General features: G+C 42.3%; 1 pseudogene; it reads left to right on the top strand.

The window, feature by feature from the left end:
- Positions 1–336: 336 nt before the first annotated feature.
- On the top strand, positions 337–1,970 carry LOC102142088 (E3 ubiquitin-protein ligase makorin-1 pseudogene; annotated as a pseudogene).
- Positions 1,971–8,418: the final 6,448 nt, after the last annotated feature.

Raw genomic sequence — 8,418 nt, 5'->3', positions numbered from 1 at the left:
TAGCTAGGGCAGAGCTGGTGGGGACCGAGCGAGTGCCTCAGTCTCCTTCTCCTCTCCTCGCCTGGCCTCGTGGTCTTCTCCCAGCAGCCAGACAGGAACTATATAATCCCGGAAGTTCCGGGGCTTTGCTGTGTGGGATAAACAGCAATGGCGAGGCTGCTGCTCCGAGAACAACAGCCACAGCATTAGGAGCAGGAGCGGCAGCAGCAGCAGCGGCCTCCCCGACCCAGGTCCCCGCAGTCACCGACTCATCCCCTGGGGCGGACGGAGGGGGCAGTGGCAGCGACGGCAGCCACGGCAGCGATGGCTGGGCAGCCATGGCAGTGGTGGCACAGCTGGACTAAACAGGTCACCTGCAGATATTTTATGCATGGGGTTTGTAAGGACGAAGGTAACTGTGGATACTCGCATGACCTCTCTGACAGTCCGTATGGTGTAGTGTGCAAGTATTTTCAGTAAGGGTAATGTGTTTATGGTGACCGCTGCAGATATGAACATAGCAAGCCATTGAAACAGGAAGAAGCAACTGCTACAGAGCTAACTACAAAGTCATCCCTTGCTGCTTCCTCAAGTCTCTCATCCATAGGCGAAATGAATACAAGCGAAGATGAGTGAAGAAATTCAAACTTTGCAACTGTAGGAGCAGGTTCAGAGGACTGGGTGAATGCTATTGAGTTTGTTCCTGGGCAACCCTACTGTGGTCTTATGGGGCCTTCCTGCACGGAAGCACCCCTGCAGGGCCCAGTGACCAAGGAAGAATCAGAGGAAAAGCAAATTGCCTTGGAAACAAAGAAGCAGCGGTGCCCCCATGCTGTGGTGGGAGAGTGCTGATATGGGGATAACTGTGTGTATCTCCACGGAGATTCATGTGACATGTGTGGGCCACAGGTCCTGCATCCAATGGATGCTACGCAGAGATCACAGCATGTAAAATCGTGCATTGAGGCACATGAGAAAGACATAGAGCTCTCATTTGCTGTGCAGCACAGCAAAGACATGGTGTGCGGGATCTGCATGGAGGTGGTCTATGAGAAAGCCAACCCTAGCGAGCGCTGCTTTGTGGTCCTCTCCATCTGCAACCACACCTACTGTCTCAAGTGCATTTGCACATGGAGGAGGGCTAAGCAATTTGAGAGCAAGATCATAAAGTCCTGCCCAGAATACCAGATAACATCTAACTTTGTCATTCCAAGTGAGTACTGGGTGGAGGAGAAAGAAGAGAAGCAGAAACTCTTCAGACATACAAAGAGACAATGAGCAACAAGGCATGCAGGTATTTTGATGAAGGATGTGGGAGCTGCCCATTTGGAGGGAACTGTTTTTTTTTTTTTTTTTTTTTTTTTTTTTTTTTTTTGAGACGGAGTCTCGCTGTGTCTCCCAGGCTTGAGTGCAGTGGCGCGATCTCGGCTCACTGCAAGCTCCGCCCCCTTGGTTCACGCCATTCTCCCGCCTCAGCCTCCCAAGTAGCTGGGACTACAGGCGCCCGCTACCACGCCCGGCTAATTTTTTGTATTTTTAGTAGAGACGGGGTTTCACCGTGTTAGCCAGGATAGTCTCGATCTCCTGACCTCGTGATCCACCTGCCTCGGCCTCCCAAAGTGCTGGGATTACAGGCTTGAGCCACCGCGCCCGGCCAAGAGGGAACTGTTTTTACAGGCCTGGGTAAAGAGGAGAGAGGAGCCACAGAGACACAAAGTGGGAACATTAAGCAGATATGGGGCTTAACAAAGGAATCACTTCTGGGAACTAATTCAGGAAAGAGAACAGCAACCCCTTTGACAATGAAGAAGAGGTTGTCATCTTTGAGCTGGGTGAGATGTTGCTTATGCTTTTGGCTTCAGGTGGGGACGATGAACTGACAGACTGAAGATCGGTGGGAGTTGTTTCATGATGAGCTGGAAGATTTCTTATGACTTGGATCTATAGCAACCTTGTGTGGCATGTGAACTGGTCTGCTAACCCCAGATAGCAGCTGTCCTCTGTGGTGGTGTGGCAGTGCCTGTGTTCTCTCCCAGGTAAGCCTGTCAACTCCAGGTGCTGTCATAAGAATTTTTACCCAGGGCCTGTCTGTCTTCTCAACCCCTCACCTTTCCCTGAGGAGCGTGTTGTTTTCCCTGTTGAAAAATGTTACAAAAATAGTCTTAAAGTTAGTTTTTTGTAACACGAATTTAACTGTCAGACAGTTAGTGTAGATGTGTTGCATCATCTGTTTTTCAACCAGATTGTGTTTACAGACTTTTCACACACTCATTTTGAGGACCCCAGGTTCAAAAGTAAAAGCAGTGGCCCTGCTTTGGGGTCCAAGAATAGGAGGGATGGGTAAAGGGACCTAAGCTGGCCAATAGCCTTTTGCTCCAGACATGGGACATAGATTCTTGAGGTTTCTGGTAAAATCTGCACTTCTATGTTTTTATATCCGTTCCCTACCCTATAATCCCTACCACGTGCACTTGTTCTGTGGTTTTGGTCTCTTGTTTAATTGCACAGAAGTAATATTACTGGGTAACCAGAACCAGGTGTGAATGTGTTGAGATTTCTATTGTTTTGCATGATAGGAAAATTGAGAAAGAATACATATAAAAGATATAGAGGCATAATATCAATGGAAAGTTGGAAGTTGACTGCGAAGGGCTGACATGGTGTGTGTGAGTGTGGGTGTGTGATAAGCTTCTCATTCTTGCATAGATACAGTATTCTTAGCCTTAGCAGAAAAACTTGGTTTAGTGGTTTAAGCCTTGTGTGGCAGATAGATCTTAAAGGACAAAGCAGTATATTGGTAGTTGTCAATAAAGCAGTGCTAGCTCTGTCTATATATAGATAAATGGGGTTAGCCATAGAGGTTAAAACTACCTGTTTATCCTATATATTAACAAAAACTGGGTCTTGGATACACAGTTGTATTTAATGTTTTACAGCCTAGCCTTTCCAGTACAGGCGCTTTCTGAAAAACCTTCATCCTCATTTGGGGCATTTTGTTGTCGGGTTTTTGTGTTTGATTTTGTGAGTATTTGCCTCATTCCACCCCTGAGCTTTCAGGTAGACAGATATGATTCAAAACTCTGTTCTAAGGTGTTTATTGTAGTGGGTAATGGGTTTCCAATAATAAGTCATACTTTTCCACTGAAGGGGAGGGCTCGGGAATCCGTAAGACCAGCTAAAGTTAAGTTGTTGGAATAATTTGTTGATTGGAAATTTTACTTTTGTGTTTTGTCGCTCTGGTTCCTGAAAATGATTCGGGATGCTCCTGGTTTGTCCATCACTGCTCTGATTCCTTGGATCCCACTTTTCGTAAAGTTCTTTCACTTTACGAAAAACAAATAATTGTTGCAGAGGTCTTTGTATTTTGGAGCTGCCCTTTTGTAAGAAGTGCTTTTCCCAAATGAAACAATTAAAAAGAAGTCTAGCTAGCAGCCTATTTTTTTTTTTTTTTTTTTTGAGACGGAGTCTGGCTCTGTCGCCCGGGCTGGAGTGCAGTGGCCGGATCTCAGCTCACTGCAAGCTCCGCCCCCCGGGTTTACGCCATTCTCCTGCCTCAGCCTCCCGAGTAGCTGGGACTACAGGCGCCCGCCGCCTCGCCCGGCTAGTTTTTTGTATTTTTTAGTAGAGACGGGGTTTCACCATGTTCGCCAGGATGGTCTCGATCTCCTGACCTAGTGATCCGCCCGTCTCGGCCTCCCAAAGTGCTGGGATTACAGGCTTGAGCCACCGCGCCCGGCCGCTAGCAGCCTATTAATCTTTTCTATCCTTTCAAAGAAAAAAATTTTTATTTTGTTGATTGTATTTATTTATTTTGCTCTCCATTTTATTTAGTTCTGCTCTGATTTTAGTTATTTCTTTTCTTCTGCTAGCTTTGAGTTTAGTGCTTTTCTGAGTTTGTAGTCCCTTTAGGTGCTACATTAGGTTGTTAATTTGAGATATTTCTACTTGATGTAGACGGTAAGCACTATACTTTTGCCACATCCTTGGGGTTTTGGTGTGTTGTGTCTCTATTTTCATTTGTTTCAAAGTTATTTTTGATTTCTGCCTTAATTTTGTTATTTCTCCTACATTCATTCAGGAGCAAGTTATTTAGTTTTCATGTATCTGTGTGGTTTTGAGAGTTCCCGTCAGTATTGATTTCTATTTTTATTCCACTGTGATCTGAGAAGATGCTTGCTATGATTTTGATTTTTTAAAATTTGCTGAGACTTGCCTTTTGATGCATATGTGGTCAATCTTAGAGTATGTTACATGTGGAAATGAGGTCTGGTTGTTGGATGGAATATTCTGTAAATGTATGTTAGGCCCAACTGGTCAAGTGTCAAATTTAAGTCCAAAATTTGTTAGTTTTCTGTCTTGATGATCTCTCTAATACTTTCAGTGGGGTATGGAAGCCCCCCATTGTCACTGTGTGGCTGTCTAAGTCTTTTCCTAAGATTAGTAGTGATTGTTTTATAAATCTGGGTGCTCCAATGTTGGGTGCATATATATTTAGGATAGTTATGTTGGGAACAGGCCCCCCCAAATCTGGCCATAAACTGGCCCCAAAACGGGCCATAAACAAAATCTCTGCAGCACTGTGACATGTTCATGATGGCCATCATGCTCACACTGGAAGGTTGTGATTTTACCGGAATGTGGGCAAGGAACACCTCGCCCACCCAGGGCGGAAAACTGCTTAAAGGCATTCTTAAACCACAAACAATAGCATGAGTGATCTGTGCCTTAAGGTCATGCTACTGCTGCAGATAACTAGCCAGACCCATCCCTTTATTTTGGCCCATCCCTTTGTTTCCCATAAGAAATACTTTTAGTTAATCTATAGAAAAAATGCGTATCACTGGCTTACTGTTAATAAATATGTGCGTAAATGTCTGTTCGAGGCTCTCAGCTCTGAAGGCTGTGAGACCCCTGATTTCCCACTCCACACTTCTATATTTCTGTGTGTGTGTCTTTAATTCCTCTAGCCCCGCTGGGTTAGGGTCTCCCCAACTGAGCTGGTCTTGGCAAGTTAAATCTTGAATCACACACTTTATCATTATGTAATGCTGTTCTTTGTCCTTTTTTACTGTTGTTGGTTTAAAGTCTGTTTTATGTGATACAAAGATAATGACCCCTGCTGTTTTTTTGATTTCTAATTGCATGATAGATCTTTCTCTATCCCTTTAAACTGTGCCAGTAGGTGTCATTACATGTGACATGTCTCTTGAACACAGCAGAAGGTTCAGTCTTGTTTTCTTATCTAATTTACCACTCCATGACTTTTAAGTGGAGGATTTAGGTCATTTACACTCAAGCTTCATATTGATATGTAAGGTTTTTTTCCTGTTGTGGTATTCTTAGCTAGTTGCTTTGTGGTCTTGATTGTGTAGTTGCTTTATAGGGTCTGTGGGTTATGTACTTATGTGTGCTTTTGTGGTAACAAGTATTATTCTTTTTTTTTTTTTTTTTTTGAGACGGAGTCTCGCTCTGTCGCCCAGGCTGGAGTGCAGTGGCCGGATCTCAGCTCACTGCAAACTCTGCTTCCCGGGTTTAAGCCATTCTCCTGCCTCAGCCTCCTGAGTAGCTGGGACTACAGGCACCCGCCACCTCGCCCGGCTAGTTTTTTGTATTTTTAGTAGAGACGGGGTTTCACTGTGTTAGCCAGGATGGTCTCGATCTCCTGACCTCGTGATCCACCCGTCTCGGCCTCCCAAAGTGCTGGGATTACAGGCTTGAGCCACCGCTCCCGGCCACAAGTATTATTCTTTCATTAACATGCTTAGAATTCCCTTAAGCATCTCTTGTAGGGCCAGTCTGGTGGTGATGAATTCTCTTAGTGATTGCTCGTCTGGCAAAGATTTTATTTCTCCTTTGTTTATGAAGCTTAGTTTAGCAGGGTGTGAAATTCTTGACTGGAATTTCTGTTCTTCAAAAATGTTGAAAATAGACCCCTAATCTATTCTGGCTTATATGGTTTCTGCTGAGAAGTCTACTGTTAGTCTGATGGGATTCCCTTTATGGGTAATATGACTCTTTAGCTGCCTTTAAGATTTTTTATTTTGTGCTGACCTTGGAAACTGATGACTATGTGCCTTGGGGATAGTCATCTTGTATAGTATCTTGCAGGAGTTCTCTGTGTTTCTTTTATCTGCATGTGGACCTCTCTAGTAAGATTGGGGAAATTTTCCTGGGTTATATTCTCAAATATGTTTTCTAAGTTGTTTACTTTATCTTCTGTTCTCTCAGGAATGCTAATGAATTGAAGGTTAGATCACCCTGCATAATCCTATATTTCTCAAAGGCTTTTCTAAAAAAATTGTATTTTAGGTACAGGGATACATGTGCAGGATTGTTATATAGGTAAATTGTACGTCATGGAGGTTGGGTGTACACATTGTTTCATTACCCAAGTAATAAGCATAGTACCTGATAAGCAGTTTTTGATCCACAGCTTCCTCCCACCCTCCACTGTCAAGTAGGTGCTGGTGTCTGTTGTTCTCTTCTTTGTAGTCACATGTACTCAATGTTTAGCTCCCACTTGTAATAGAGAACATATGCTATTTGGTTTTTTGCTCCTACATTAGTTTGCTTAGGATAATGAACTCCAGTTCCATTCATGTTGCTGCAAAGGGCATGCTCTTGTTCTTTTTTATGGCTGTGTGGTATGCCATGGTGTATATGTATCACATTATTTTTATCCTGTCAGCATTGCTAGGCATTTAGGTTGAATTCATGTCTTTGTGATTGTGAATAGTGCAATGATGAACATACACATTCATGTGTCTTTATGGTAGAACAGCTTATATTCCTTTGTGTATTTGCCCAATAGTTGGATTGCCGGGCCAAATGATAGTTCCATTTTAAGGTATTTGATAAATCTCCAGACTGCTTTCTACAATAACTGAACTAATTTACATTCCCACCAGCAGTGTATAAGCATCCCCATTTCTCTGCAACCTCACAAGCATCTGTTGTTTTTTTTTTTAATAGCCCTTCTGATGGGTGTCAAACATGGTATGTTTTACCATTTCATGTTAAGCATGGAATGTATTACCATTTCTTTGTGTCATCTCTGATTTGCTTCAGCAGTATTTTGTAGTTCTCCTTGTAGAGATCTTTAACCTCCCTGGTTAGCTGTATTCCTAGCTATTTTATTCTTTTGTGGCTGTTGTGAATGGGATTGTTTTCTTGATTTGGCTCTCAGCTTGGAGATTGTTGGTGTACAGCTTATTAATAATAATTGTTTTAAATTTCTGATCGTACAATTCCAATATCACTACCATATCTGAGTGTGGTTTTGATGCTTGCTCTGTCTGTTTAAATTATGTATTTTGACTTTTATTATCCCTTGTAACTTTTTTTAACAGCTAGACAGAAGGTACTGGATAAAAAGAACCCCGGTAAGTGTTTTTTCAGTGGTTTGATGGTAAAGTGTGGGGGGAAGGGAAGTGGTCTGTGGTTCTATAAATTAGGTCTTAGCCTGTGCTTCTAAAATGTGAACCTCACCAATGCTTCTCAATCCCTTCTCCCTGGGATAGGATGGCTAGAGTAATACTGAGTTTGATTTTTTTTCTTTCCTTCTGTGGAAGCCTCCAGGGGGCTAGATTTGGGTATTTTCTTCTCCCAAGTCAGTTAGACTCTGATAAAATGCTAATAGTTTAGGCTCTGGTAAGATAGTTTCTCTTTAGGGCAGGCCTTATTATGAAAAACAAAATACTCTGGCATATTAAAAAATGGTTTCTTTTTTCCTTTCCTTTTCAGAAGCATGGGATGATTTTTTCCCCAATATTCACTGTGAGAATCTGTGAGGTAAACTCATAACTGTGTTTCCCTATTATTAGACATATCCCCGGAGTTTTTACTCCCAGACTTGGCCACTCGAAGCCTCCAGTAATTTGTCAATTACAGTTCAGGTTTTTCTACCCTGGTACTGGTTCATGTTGAGGTTCTGCTTTGAGGTTTTTGCTCCAGTAAATTATGATTCTCTGTATTCATCTGTCTGCCTCTCTGATTTGGGGGACAGTAATTTTCCCTTTGATTTTACTTTTCTGACAGTTAAAAAGAGTTATTTACTTTTCAGTTTGATCAGCCTATAACTTGTTGTTAAGGTGAAGTGACAACCTCCAAGCTCCTTACATGCCAAACAGAAACTGGAAATTACCTATTCTCTTTTATGACCACATAGTACTCCACTGTATATATGTATAGTCTGTGTCTAATCACTTTCCTATGTGTGTGCATTTAGGTTGTTTCTAATGCTTTGCAATTGAAACTATTCCACAATGAATAACCTTGATCATTTGCATTTTTACATTGTTGGAAATTTAATTTCTGGATAGATTTCTAAAATGAAATTTTTAGATTAAAATGTAAGGGCATATGTAGCTTCATTAGGTATTGCTAAATTTATCTATAGAAAAATTTTGACAATTTGCATTCCTGCTAGCAAAGGATAAG

This window comes from Macaca fascicularis, chromosome X, assembly GCF_037993035.2.
Source record: "Macaca fascicularis isolate 582-1 chromosome X, T2T-MFA8v1.1".
NCBI lineage: Eukaryota > Metazoa > Chordata > Mammalia > Primates > Cercopithecidae > Macaca > Macaca fascicularis.
This window is presented reverse-complemented; position numbering and strand designations above follow the sequence as displayed.